The 12517-nt window shown below is 41.2% G+C and overlaps 1 long non-coding RNA gene and 1 pseudogene across 1 annotated transcript in view; one reads left to right on the top strand and one right to left on the bottom strand.

The window, feature by feature from the left end:
• The window catches only part of LOC113628061 (uncharacterized), a 258987-nt gene that overhangs the window by 22446 nt on the left and 224024 nt on the right, over positions 1-12517 (top strand). The gene's annotated exons all lie outside the window — the stretch shown is intronic.
• On the bottom strand, positions 9585-10437 carry LOC113628060 (NHP2-like protein 1 pseudogene; annotated as a pseudogene).

Genomic DNA, 12517 nt, shown 5'->3' with positions numbered 1-12517 from the left:
GGCTCAGAGATTTCAAATCATTTGTCACTTGTTAATATACAGAATCTTATCCAAGTTTTCGAATTCCAAAAGTCAAGCGAGGTCTTAACTACTGTGTCACGCTGAGCCCCTAGACAACATTTGAAATATTTAAAGGGTCCAAACTCAGAGAGCTTGCCCATGCTCTTCCTTCCACCTGGAATACTCTTTCTCTAAATGCCCCATGAGGTTTAAACTTTCACTGACCTCAAGTCTCTGCTTATCAGTGAGGACTTTTCCAACCACTTTGTATAAAATACCCACCTGCTGTACACCCACGCTTCTGATCCCCTTCACCCTGCCTCATTTTTCTACATAGAATTTATCATCAGGCATATTCTGTACATATTTCTGCATTGTATCCATCCTTCCTAGCTAGAAATGTCATCTCTATGAGGTTGGGAACTTGGATCTGTTCCCTGGATCTCCAGTAGCTGGAAGAGTGCCTGGCACACAATAGATGCTCACAAAATATTTGTAGCATGAATGAGTGTGTGAATGAATCAATCAATCAACTTCAGTTACATCTCCCTCATCAGCCTCATACAGTATCTATCAGGAGCAGCTGGGGGACTCCAGGAAGTCTGATTTAAAAGGTGTCCGATTTTCTTTAAAAAAAATCCAGTTGAATAAAAGAATATTTAATTGTGTCAGTGGCTGGGATTAAACCATACGAGGGCATCCATTTTTTCTTCAAGCACTGACAGCTGGGAGAAGAATATACAAGTCTGCTCTCCTTGTCTGTCCTTGTGTTCCCTTCCTCCTTGCATAGCTCTGTATATTTAAATCATTGGAAATACTCATTCTGAGAAATGTGGAAGCAGCATTTTTTTCCCTTTTCATAAGCCAACACTTATTCCCAGTGGGTAACGTTTAGCAATGAAGTGTTTTTTGACTCCAGCACTTATCAGTGTTTCTGAAATATACAGTATAATTAAATTATTCGGAGGTGGTACTTTAATCAGGAGCAAATTTAATGAATATTCAAGCTGTTCACTGTTAGGAAATGAAAAAAGATTGTAGGAATTACAGCCTCAAAAGTCATACAGAAGAGGGTGCTAACGTTCTTTATGAAATATACACACGCACACACACAAACACACACACTCACTCAAGAAAGCTTTCTTACATAACTGATCAAGTGATATCAACTATATGCACTGAACATTAAGTAGAGAATTTATAAACACAGGCAGTTCAAAAGTCAAAATCATTGCCTAACAATAGCACTAAATTTTTTAAAAATTGGGACAGTTTATAAAATCTACCTCAGTTTTAGACAGATTAGTTAACAGTTAACCACGTCACCACCAAAAGTAGCATACTTTCAATCCCAAAAATGCCCGTCAGAGTCAATGCTGTGATATTTCATTAAACCATTCACCTCTATCAAAGCTAAACGAAGATGAACAAAAGAAAAAATATTTTGGCTAAAATTTCATATTATAGCCCTTGATATCTTTTAAATAAAAAATAACATTTTATTTGATTAACTGCATATTCTTTGTTCAAAGGTTTTTCTTTTGAGGGTAGATAAAGATGACTACCAGTTATTGCTTAACTCTGACTCCAGAAAAATCATGTTATAGTTTCTGGTTATCTACTCCAAAGGAAAACAGAGTTTTACCATTGACATCTTTTCTGGTTCACTTACTCTAAAATAAAATTTCAGGAAGGATGAAGTTTCTGTGAAGTAAGTAAATCTCGAAATTCTCTTCTACTTGTGCTTTAGAGATGTTATTTGAAGATAGCCATGGCAAAAACCCCTCTCACTTATGTTTCAAATGTGCCCTAATTTCTCTTCCTTCTCCAAGGTTTTCTAAGCTCCTGCCTTTATAGTTCAAGCAATTTGTATTTTGATTATTTCTTTGAAGCAGAACAGTCACGTGAACTGTAAATTTTCTGTGGGCAAAATAAATACAAATAAGAGGAACTTTCGATATCTGCCTTAAATGAGTTACTTAGAATACAAATAAGAAAAGCCATTCCAACAGGGAAAGCTACTTTTATACTCCACTATAAGTTTCTAGGCGTAGCAGCTTTGAGAGGATATATGTATTACACAAAGCTCAATAGATGGATGGTCTTAAATGAAGTTCCCATTTGTAGAGCTTGATTGGAAGAAGGCAAAGCCTTTTCCTGAAAGAGTAGTTCGTTTAGTCATTCACACCCAAAATGCACGTGCCATTTTCAAGCCACTGACTAGCCAGCTAAAACGGAGGAACTCAGGCAGATGGGAGAGTTAGAGAACAGAGCAGACACTGAACAGACCTCTGACACTGAACACGTCTGCCCTTACGCTCAAAGCCATTGCAGCCACTCACCTGACATCATCAGCTAAGGGTGAGCTGGGTCCATCACTTGGCTTTTGTTCCCAGATCCATTCTCTGCCCTTCTTTCCTCAGTTGTGTACTGGAGGACACTACATTTCCCAGGCTCTCTCGCTTTCTGCTTTTAGATGGGTTTAGCTAATGGGAGACTCTGGGTGCAAGTGTGTGGAGCAAGAAGGGAAAAAGCCAGGATAGCCCCCATTCTGTTTCAGGTGGCAACTCCAGTACTTGATGTAATACCTGTGTGGCTCCAGTTCCTAGAGGATGTCCCCTCTCTCCATGGTCTCAGTTCTCTTCAGACAGGCCCACCAGGGACCCTGACTCCTGAGCTCTGATACAACCACCTCCTGCTTTTCACACTCCAGCCCTAGGTTGGTAATAGCTTCCTTGCTTTCGCTAAATGCAGGGTCGCTTCATAATACTGTTTAGTTCCTTAGCTATTCTATCATCTGAGTAAACAGTCCCTTGTATTAGATTCTTTTGGTTTGAAATATTTAAAGGGCTCTCTTTTTACTGATACAGAAGACCATCTTTTGTTCTGTAGGAATATTTGGAAAGGACTCACTGTCCTAGTTTAACCCAAATATTTTATTGCATAACTTCTTTAAATCAGTCTGGTTGGGCAGTGAGAAAACAAAGATTAGGTTAAAAATATATCTACTCCACCAGTTTCTACCTTGCTCACTGTACACACAAAAACAACCATATATATAACTCTGAAGCACTTACCACAATCTGACACTTCTGGGGCGGTTATAGTTGACACATATTTTGTATTATTATTCAACTTCCAAATGTTTATGGATTATTAAATATATGTCAGGAAAGAAACAACCTCCAAGCTTCACTCTTGATGAAGGTATGGTAAGAGATAGAGTTACAGGTAGAATTGTTTATGCCTCACCACTTTGAATATGTTATTCCATTGTCTTTTATTCATTGTTCTGTATTTATATGTGAAATGGGGATAGTAAGGTATTTTCCCCATCAGATTGTTATGAACATTAAATAAGAGATACCGAAAATACTGCCCAGCCTACAGCAACTACTTAAAAACATCAGCTCTTATTGCTGACTAGAAGTCTTTTGTCAGTCGAATAGTCATTCCTTTGTAGGAATATGTCTCTTAGTCTCTGGTAGCTTTTAAGAATTTTGCCTGTCTTTGATAGTCTGCAGTTTTATCACAATGATTCTTTTAGACGTGAGTTTGCTTGTCTCTGTCCTATATGGATATTGGGGTACTCTTTAAATCTTAGGATGCCTTAGATGACTATTTGTTCAGTTCTGGAAAATTCTCAGCCATTTTCTCTTATAACATTAGGTCTCCCTCATACACTTTATTTTATCCTAGAACTCCTATCGGACATATATTAGACTCCATCTTCCTATCTTGCATGCCTCAACTTCTCTTGTTTTTATTTCTCTCTTCCACACTCTAGTTCACTTCCTTAGATCTGTGTTCTAATATATACATTATTTTTGAGTGTGTATTTTTACTGTTGTTCAACTAGGTAATTGATTTTTAAAAATTGCAGTAATTTTGTGATTGTCATTTAAAGATTTCCATTGTATCCTTTCCCATTTCTCAAATCTGTCCTTTTTATACTGTTTTGTGCTTGCTTTATCTTTATTATTTCCTCTTTACCTATTTAAACATTTAAAAAATACTTATTTAAATCTTCTTTTAGATAATTCTATTATTTCTTGTTCGTACAAGGTTTTCTTTCTGTCGCACCATCCTATTCTCCTTCTCAGTGATTCACTTCCTTCCATGGTTTGAATCTTCAACTGGAAGCTCATCTTCAGTTGAGGCTTACTTCCCTGGCATCCTGGGCTCCCTGAGCTGTGGTATTTTCCCTGTTGTGTTATGGTGGCTTTGCCGCTTCTGAGAGTCCACGGGTTTCACTCATTCTGGGTCAATTTTTATGTTGATTTCTCAGTTAGGAGCTTCTGCTCCACACTGATGGCATGAATTTGGACCTGCTCATTCACGTGGTGATGCATTTGAATTTCCTTGGGTTACTTTTCTCTAAATTCAACCTTGGATGTAAAACAAGCTTCCTTGCTGATTCCCCCACCTGGTGGGGCTGGAGTCTGCCCATCCCCGTGACTCCTGGCTTGTTGCAGGTATCACAGCTCTAGTTCCCTGTATAAATAGTGTCTGTGTCCTAGACTAGCTTCTCTGCACAGGCATCCAAACCCCCAAATGCAGCTATTAGGGCCTACATCTGCTTCTCATAAAACTCTAATACATTTTCACCTAAGCCCCTTCCCACCTCTCTGATTCTGAGTTTGCTTTGCAATTCTGAAAATGGGTATTTCTATCTTCTGGTTTTGAATTTGCATATGTGTTCACCTAACTTTCACTTTCTTATATAATATTTTATCTATTCAGAGTCTAATTCGGGGGATCCTTTCCTCAGTTTTATTCCCCATATTGACCATGCTGAAAGAAAAAAACGCTTGAAAATTACAGAAAGATTCTTTCATAGAGTGTCATCTGTGCAATCTCAGAACCACCTGGAATGGGGTGTAGGTATAGTCCATTACCAGAAAGAAGATACTGTTACTCCTTGCTGATCATGAATCCACAAGAAGTCCATGAAATGATGCAAAAGATTTCTTTTCTCATCAGGTAATTAATTCATTTGGTATGCTTTTGGCTGAAGGTAACAGAAAATTCAACGAAAATTGGCTTAAACAATAAGAAAGATTTGTTTTCTTATCTATCCAAGAGCTAAAAATAGGGCCATTTCAGAGTCGGTTAACTGAGTGTCTCAACCTCATTATTGCTGCAGCTCAAATTCTTCTCATACCTCCGGCTTTCCCCGCACGGTCACGAGATGACAGTAACAGTTCCAGGCATGTCAACCTGAATATCTATCAAGATGGAGGAAAGGGGAGAAGAGAATTTAGTTCTTCCATAGGCGTATCTTTTTAAGAGAAAGGAAGAATGTCTAGAAGTCCTCGTGGTGTAGCCCTCATCTCTAATTGGTTAGAAATGTGTCATAGGCCCGTTCTCAAACCGATCCCTGACAAGGGAAATAGAGTTACCACAAATGGCAGAGATCAAATTAGACTCACTCTGGGGTTGGTAATGAGTCCAGGCTTCCCTGAAGTACAGGGTTGCCCCACGACTGAACAGGATCAGGAATCTCTTACCTTGGAGAGCGGGAAATAGCTCTTGGGCAAAGTCAGGTCTTTCAGAGTCGGCCTTAGGAGGGGTTCGGCAGGTCCCGTCTCTGGGCTCCTTTCCCCCTGTGTTTGCATCCCCTTTTCCTCCCCCAACCCCAGCCCCTGCTGAGGTACAAGCAATCTTCGACACTATCACTGTTTCTGTCTCTATCCTGTAAGAGTGAAGGTGGAACCTTGTGATTGGTACCACCTTGCAGCCTATGGAAAGCCTAGATGTTTTTCACGTCTTCAGACTGAACCATGTATGAGCTAAATAGGGGCCATACTCATCCCTGTCCTGCTTTAGAACTTGGTCTTCAGAGGTCTCATGGCATTGTCTAGAGGTGCACACACAGGGAGCCTTTGGATGGGGACAGTATAAAGTCTCACAGCATGGGGAGATGCTACCGCTGTGGGGAAGTGAGCTGGTGATGTGCTGGTATGAAGTGAACAGGGTTTCTATCAGTACAAACTGGAGTCCCGACTGGCACAGGCTGCATGGCCTGCATTATGAATAATGGGAAATTCTCACACGAAGGCTATGTGGGTGACTGGCAATGACTCCAAGACGCCGCAGGTCATAGGCCTTTTAACATGTCCTTTACAGTGATCCTCCTTTTGGTTCACTCACTGTGCATGTCACAGGTTATGATACAGTGCCCTCTGGAACGAGTGCCCCAGGGTCAGATCACTTGTATTTATCAGTCACCTCACTTATTTCCCCACTCCAGACACACCTCCAGACCGTCTTTATCGCTCCGCACAAAAGGTGTGTCTCTTCGTTTTTTTCCTTCTAGACTTCAGGGGACCAAACATTCAGAGCACAGATCATGAGTCACAGGAAAAATTTTCTCTTTCCATAAGTGCAGGGAAAACTGCCTTTAACATTGTCTGCATGGTGAGGGAAAGCATTTGTTTTTCTCCTAGAGTGTAGACAGTGGAGGTGAGTGCTCTGTTAAAATGGAATGAATGCTTCTAATACAAAAAAAGGGAAAAACAGAAAACAGCTAAGTTTTTAGAGTAAAGAAGATTGCACATTTTATTCTGCTAAATAAGTAAATTCTTCTCTTGCCAGTATTGATTGATTTGTATGTTATGGCCTTAATGCATTTTGTATTTTTTAAAAATAGTAAAAAAACCCAAAACTCGTGACGGGTGAGGAATAAGATATAAAGGAGTAAAAGAGATGCAGAAGATCAGACACCTGCCCCATCTCACATATAACCCCAGCCTAATTAAACTGAATCTCCTTAGCCCAATAGGGATAAAAAGAAAGAAATGAGATTGTCAAGGACCTAAGTCCATCTCATAGTCTATCTCCTAAGTCTTTTAAGCATTAAACCGTTGCTTGACAACGGTAAGATGGCTACATAACACCAGTCACACTTTCCCAGTCAAGGGGGAGGGAAGGTGGATTTGAAGGACCAGTGCCAGAGTATTAGATGAAAATGTCAGCAAAGACAGATATTGAGTCCACATCTATAGAGAGAGCTGGAAAACACACACTACAACTTACACTCAACGGACAAGAGCCTGCACCTTACGGCCTAATTAGTGGTCAGTTCCATAGGAAGACAGAGTTTGTTTCCCTTCATTCTCTAAAACAATATTGCTCAATCTTGGTTTTGATCACACCTAAAAATCTTAACTCTAAACTTTTTGAAAGTTCAAAGTAAATGAACTATTATGATTAAAAACATAACAAAGCAGTGATAATTTTAGAATCCAGTCTTTAAAAATACTATAGTTTCCTCCAAGATACGAATATACTGAATTATCCTCTACCACACTTCAAAACTCACTATTAGGAAATAATATCCTCACTTCTTTGCTGTCTGAAATTATGCCTTTAGGGCTCTGTTTTGTTTCACTTTGATCCCTATGAAATACAAATAACCTCTAAGAATGTTGAAACATATAAGCTCCATCAATCAGTAAAATTAAGTGAATGAATGTCAGATCTCTTCTTATTGGAAATCACAGAATTCATTTAATAGTACTACAAAACCACTGGTACCTAAAGCTCCCTGTTTTTTGTTTTTTTCCTTTGCGGTACACGGGCCTCTCACTGTTGTGGCCTCTCCCGTGGCGGAGCACAGGCTCTGGACGCGCAGGCTCAGCGGCCATGGCTCATGGGCCCAGCCACTCCGCGGCATGTGGGATCTTCCCGGACCGGGGCACAAACTCGTGTCCCCTGCATCGGCAGGCAGACTCCCAACCACTGCGCCACCAGGGAAGCCCCATGGCTCCCTGTTTTATAGCTGCCTTTGTGTTTAACCTAACATGGAAGCTGTTTTGTTTTGTGTTTCTGCATTCCCTGCCACTGGTTTCTCCTGTTTAAAAATCATTCCAAAATTATACCTCCATAGATGGGAGGGTTAAAGGGGGGGCAAGTAAGGGGAGGTGGAGAGTGGAAAAAGAAGGAACTGCTGAGGAGAAAAAGGGGCAAAACCAATAAGGCTAATTAATGTTGCCTCTTCCCTATGGCAGATGGAAACTGACTCACAGAAAAAATGATGTAAATTATTTGTTTCAGTTGAGTTTTTTCCTTCCTTAAAATAAAATAGAGTGACTTCGGGTCAGAGCAAGATGGCGTAGATGAATTTCTCCCTGCTCCTCCCCACTCCACAGAAATATAAACCCTGGAAACCACACAAGAGACAACCAAGGAGAATGCTGAAAGGGTGTAAGAGGAAGGTGAGAAGGTCTCCTCAGGACTTAAGGAATAAAATAGTGGCAGGGTGTCCCCCAACAGGGGCAGATGGCCTGGACCCATCATATCCCAATCCCTGACCGAACAAGAGAAGGCAGCCCAGATAGGGTCATTCTTCTCCCATTCTCCCAAATGGAAAAGGAGTCATGCTTGCAACATCAGGCATAAACCAAGCAGACCAAAAAAATACCACAAAGGCTCTGAAAATTAAACTGCCGTTGAAACCACAGCCCACAAAGTAGGCCAAGATCTATAAGTGAAATCTAAACAGGTGACTGCCTGTTAAAATGGAAGGTTTAGATAGGACCTAGAGTCTCCTAACATAATAGGCAAAATGTCCACAATACAACTTGAAATCATGTCACACCAAGAACCAAGAAAATCACAACTCGAAAGGCAGAAGACAGCCAACGGATGGCAACATCCACAGATGTAAATCAGATGTTGGAATTACCTGACCAGAATTTTAGAGCAGTCATCATAAAAATGATTCAGCAATCAATTATAAAGTCTCTTGAAACAAATGGAAAAATAGAAAGTTTCAGCAAGGAAATAAAATTAATTATCTTAAAAAAAAAAATGGAAATTATAGAACTCAAAAATACAACATCACCAATGAATCACTCAGTGGATGGGATCAAGAGTAGAGTGGAGATGACAGAGGATAAAAGTGGTGATCTTGAGGACACAGTAGAATTCACCCAATCTGCATAAGAGAGAAAATAGACTGAAAAAATAAGGCAAAGTGTATAAGGATCTCTCTGTATTCTTTCTTTTTTTTTTTTTATTTTACGAATGTATGTGTTCTGTATTAGGATGCTCACAAGAATGACACAGTAGCACTGTCCTTCTGATGTGATAGAGAATACATACATCTGACCCACATCATGGCAGGAAATAGGCAAGGGGTAAGGGCTCTCAGAGCTGGTACCAAGTGTCTACTGAAGAAATCTCCATTCACCAAAGCAAGGATGTTCCCTTGAATTCCATCATCTTTGCTGTAGCTTCCAGTTCTCCATGACTGGCCCAGAATCCTCCATTCCAGAACCTCTTGCCACACCTTCAAGACCTAGGTCAACTGTCCCATGTCTCACTCACCAAGGCGCCTCTGGAATTTTGCAGCGTATCTCTTTGGTATGTTGCTGCCCTGCCACCCTCAGAGGCATAGGTGGGAGTTGGCGGGAAATATATTACCAAAAGCAAACAGCAGGGGTACATCAGAAACTGACTCTTGGGACATACACCCAACAACCTCACAGAATACATGCTTCCTCCCCAAATGATACGTAATGTCCTAGAGAGCAAAGGAAACCCCTTGATTGTTCAAACACGATCCTGTATGCTGGGCACAAGGGATACAAAGTGGACAGTGTTTACTTCCATCATGCCCTGCACAGTAGGAAGGTGGCACCTGAAAGCTGGAACCAAATCTCTACCTTGGCTCTTCCCTGCCTTTGAATGGTGTCACCCACCCTGCTTCCACCTGTTCTGGGCATGCATTTTCCAAAAGGGAGGATAAGGTGGCAGAGAGAGAGTGGAAGTGGAGATTACAGGAGAGGCTGGGAAGGAGATGACAACCTAAAAACAAGACAAAAACAATACAAAAATACAAAAACCAAATTGAGCACTAAAATATTTTATAACAATAGAAGGTAGCTGGAAATACTATATGCTAACAGACAAACGATACATAACCCCTGGGGTAGCAGTCAGCAGCAGGGAGTGTGGCAGAGGCCACCTGTTTAGACTAAGAGCCTTTCAATGGACTGTTGGATGGATTGGATCTGCTGCTTCAGTTGTGAGCTTTCTTTGATGGTGACAGAACAGGCGATGACAGGCCTGGAGGCCCCACAGGCTCGCCCCAGGGCCTGCTTGGAGCGCACAAACACGTAGGGCATATTCTTGTTCTCACACAGCAGTGGGAGGTGCAGGATGATCTCCAGGGGCTCGGCGTCTGCAGCCATCACAATGAACTCAGAGATGCCTCTGTTGAGGGTTTTTGTGGCCTCATTGGCTCCTTTTCGAAGCCGCTTGTAGTTACATGACTGCTGAACGAGGTCCAACAGTTTCTTGGTGAGGTGGGCATCTGCAAGAGGGTAGGCCTTCGGATTTACATCAGCCTCAGTCATTCCTGAGCACTGAGCAGTTCGCCCGCAGCGGTGCCGTCTAACCCTGGGTTTGGAGGCTGCAGATTATACATGTGTGCGGTGCCGCGGTGCCGCCGCGGCACCGCGGTTCTAGGTGGTGATCCATGGGTGATGGCCCAGTGGGAACACTCACCATTGAGTCCGCCTCGGCGGTGTCCTGCCTGATGCTGCAAGGACCTCTATATTATTTCTTACAGTTACATGTGAACCTACAATTACATCAAGAAAAACTTTGTTAAGAAAAGAAGTAGCTTTTCAGTATCACATTAATAATTGAAATTTTTACTACTGCATTTAACTGTCGCCTGTAACATGTACAAAACATCTTTTATGAGAAACAAGCAATCAGCACAGGCCACTTGGCCCAGAGCAGAACATACTGCACTCAGTTAACAAGAACTCTGCTTACAGGCAAGTTATCATTTCAATAGATATTGAAAAATAAATTTCAGAGCTTAGAAAGTCGACTTTTCTCATTTAACAGTTCTGCAGAGGGGCAGCTCCAGAGTTTCTATAGAGCTGGGCCTTCTTAGAGGCAGCCCTTTGTTCATTTTATAAATTGGGGAGAGCTAAACTGCTAAAAGACTACAACATCAGAATACGATTCCTTTTCTTCCATCTTGACCCCAAAACAATGCAGGGCAGAAGTTCTTGGTTAGGATGCCTGTTCTGTAGTCCTAAACCTTCCCTCCAGTGGTACCCAAAGGTCTAGCCGCAGTCTCCAACCAAGCTTTTGTCAGAAATAAAGTTGACATTTTGATCTTTATTTATACTTGCCCTGGGTCTATTGCTCAAGTATTTCTAAACTCAAGTAAAGAAGAAGGGGGCTTGAGGTCAGCCATGTGATTGGAAAGGGGAATGGCCGTGGCCATTGGCAACATTGCTATAGGCTGTCTCTGCACAGCAAACACTTGGAAACAGTGGCGTATGGAAATGGGATAGAATAAATGCAGCCTGCAGAACAACTCTTGATGCTTCTGCCGTTGATCTCAATTTTGTGTAGCATTATCCTTTTCAGTTTCATTAATGATAAATAAAAATGGAATGATATTTCCAATCAAATTTAAGTTGGAGGAAGGCATATTCCATATAGAGTGAATAACGTTTAAATATGCAGAATCAATTGCATAGATTTCTAGGTGGAATTTAATGGTGGCAATAGTATCAATATGGGGCAGAGGCAAAGAGTAATAGAAGCACCAGGGCCTGGTGGCTGGGATGTAGCGTGTGGACCGTGAAGCACCTTGTGTGCTGTGCAAAGGAACATGATCCTTATCTTGGAGTTGCCAGGGAACTGATGTTTTATTTATTTTCCACTTCTTGAGATGAAGAAAAGAGAATTTAACTTTGTACCTCTCCTCAGGGTTTAGAGATTTGCCTCCTAACTACACACTAGATTTATGATAATGCTCACATTCATACCATGCCTCTCAGGGAGCTAGGACATTGGTTTTTAAATTCCAGTGGGTTTAGGAATTAGCTGAGTTCTCCATTAACTGTGCTGACCCCTAGACCCTACCCTCAAAGAGCCTGGTTGAGTTGCTCTTGAGTGAGCTCTGGCAAGCTGGGTTGATTCTGAGGGCCCAGATCTTTGGATTACACTTTGAGGACTGTAAATGATTACAATTTAAACAAAACTCCCCCTACTCCTGTCCTGTGAACAAAAGGTCTGAATGTACTTTCAGATGGAATTAGCAACGTTGCTTCCAGTCTCCACTAGAGGGTAGTATATCAGAATTCTGAGTTTTGAACAAAACTTGTTTAAATTGTGCGATTTTTTGGTTGTTGTTGTTTTGGGGTGTTTTTTGTTTGTTGTTTTGAGAATCAGAGGGTTTAAAACTTTTTTTTAATGTGGATTTTTTCCCACATGGAAATGTTGAAAGAAAAAGCATTCTTTGGAAAACTTATTCCCCCTTTGTTTTTTTCTAGTTTAATCAAATGACTTGCTCAGATTAAAATATTTCCTCAGTTGCTAACACACTGTCGTTCTGGGTGATGGAATTATAGGATGTTAGTGATAATACCTTCTCTGTTTTACAGATGAGAGACATGAACCCCAGGAATAAACTAGCTCAAGGCCTCTACAGTTAGTAGTGAAGTTGAGGATAGACCCCCGCTGGCCTGACCATCAATTC

This window comes from Aethalodelphis obliquidens, unplaced genomic scaffold (genome assembly GCF_003676395.1).
Source record: "Aethalodelphis obliquidens isolate GAN/ISIS:26980383/991018 unplaced genomic scaffold, ASM367639v1 scaffold22, whole genome shotgun sequence".
NCBI classification, from domain to species: domain Eukaryota; kingdom Metazoa; phylum Chordata; class Mammalia; order Artiodactyla; family Delphinidae; genus Aethalodelphis; species Aethalodelphis obliquidens.
Note: the sequence above shows the minus strand (reverse complement) of the source record. Positions and strands in the feature narration are given on the sequence as shown.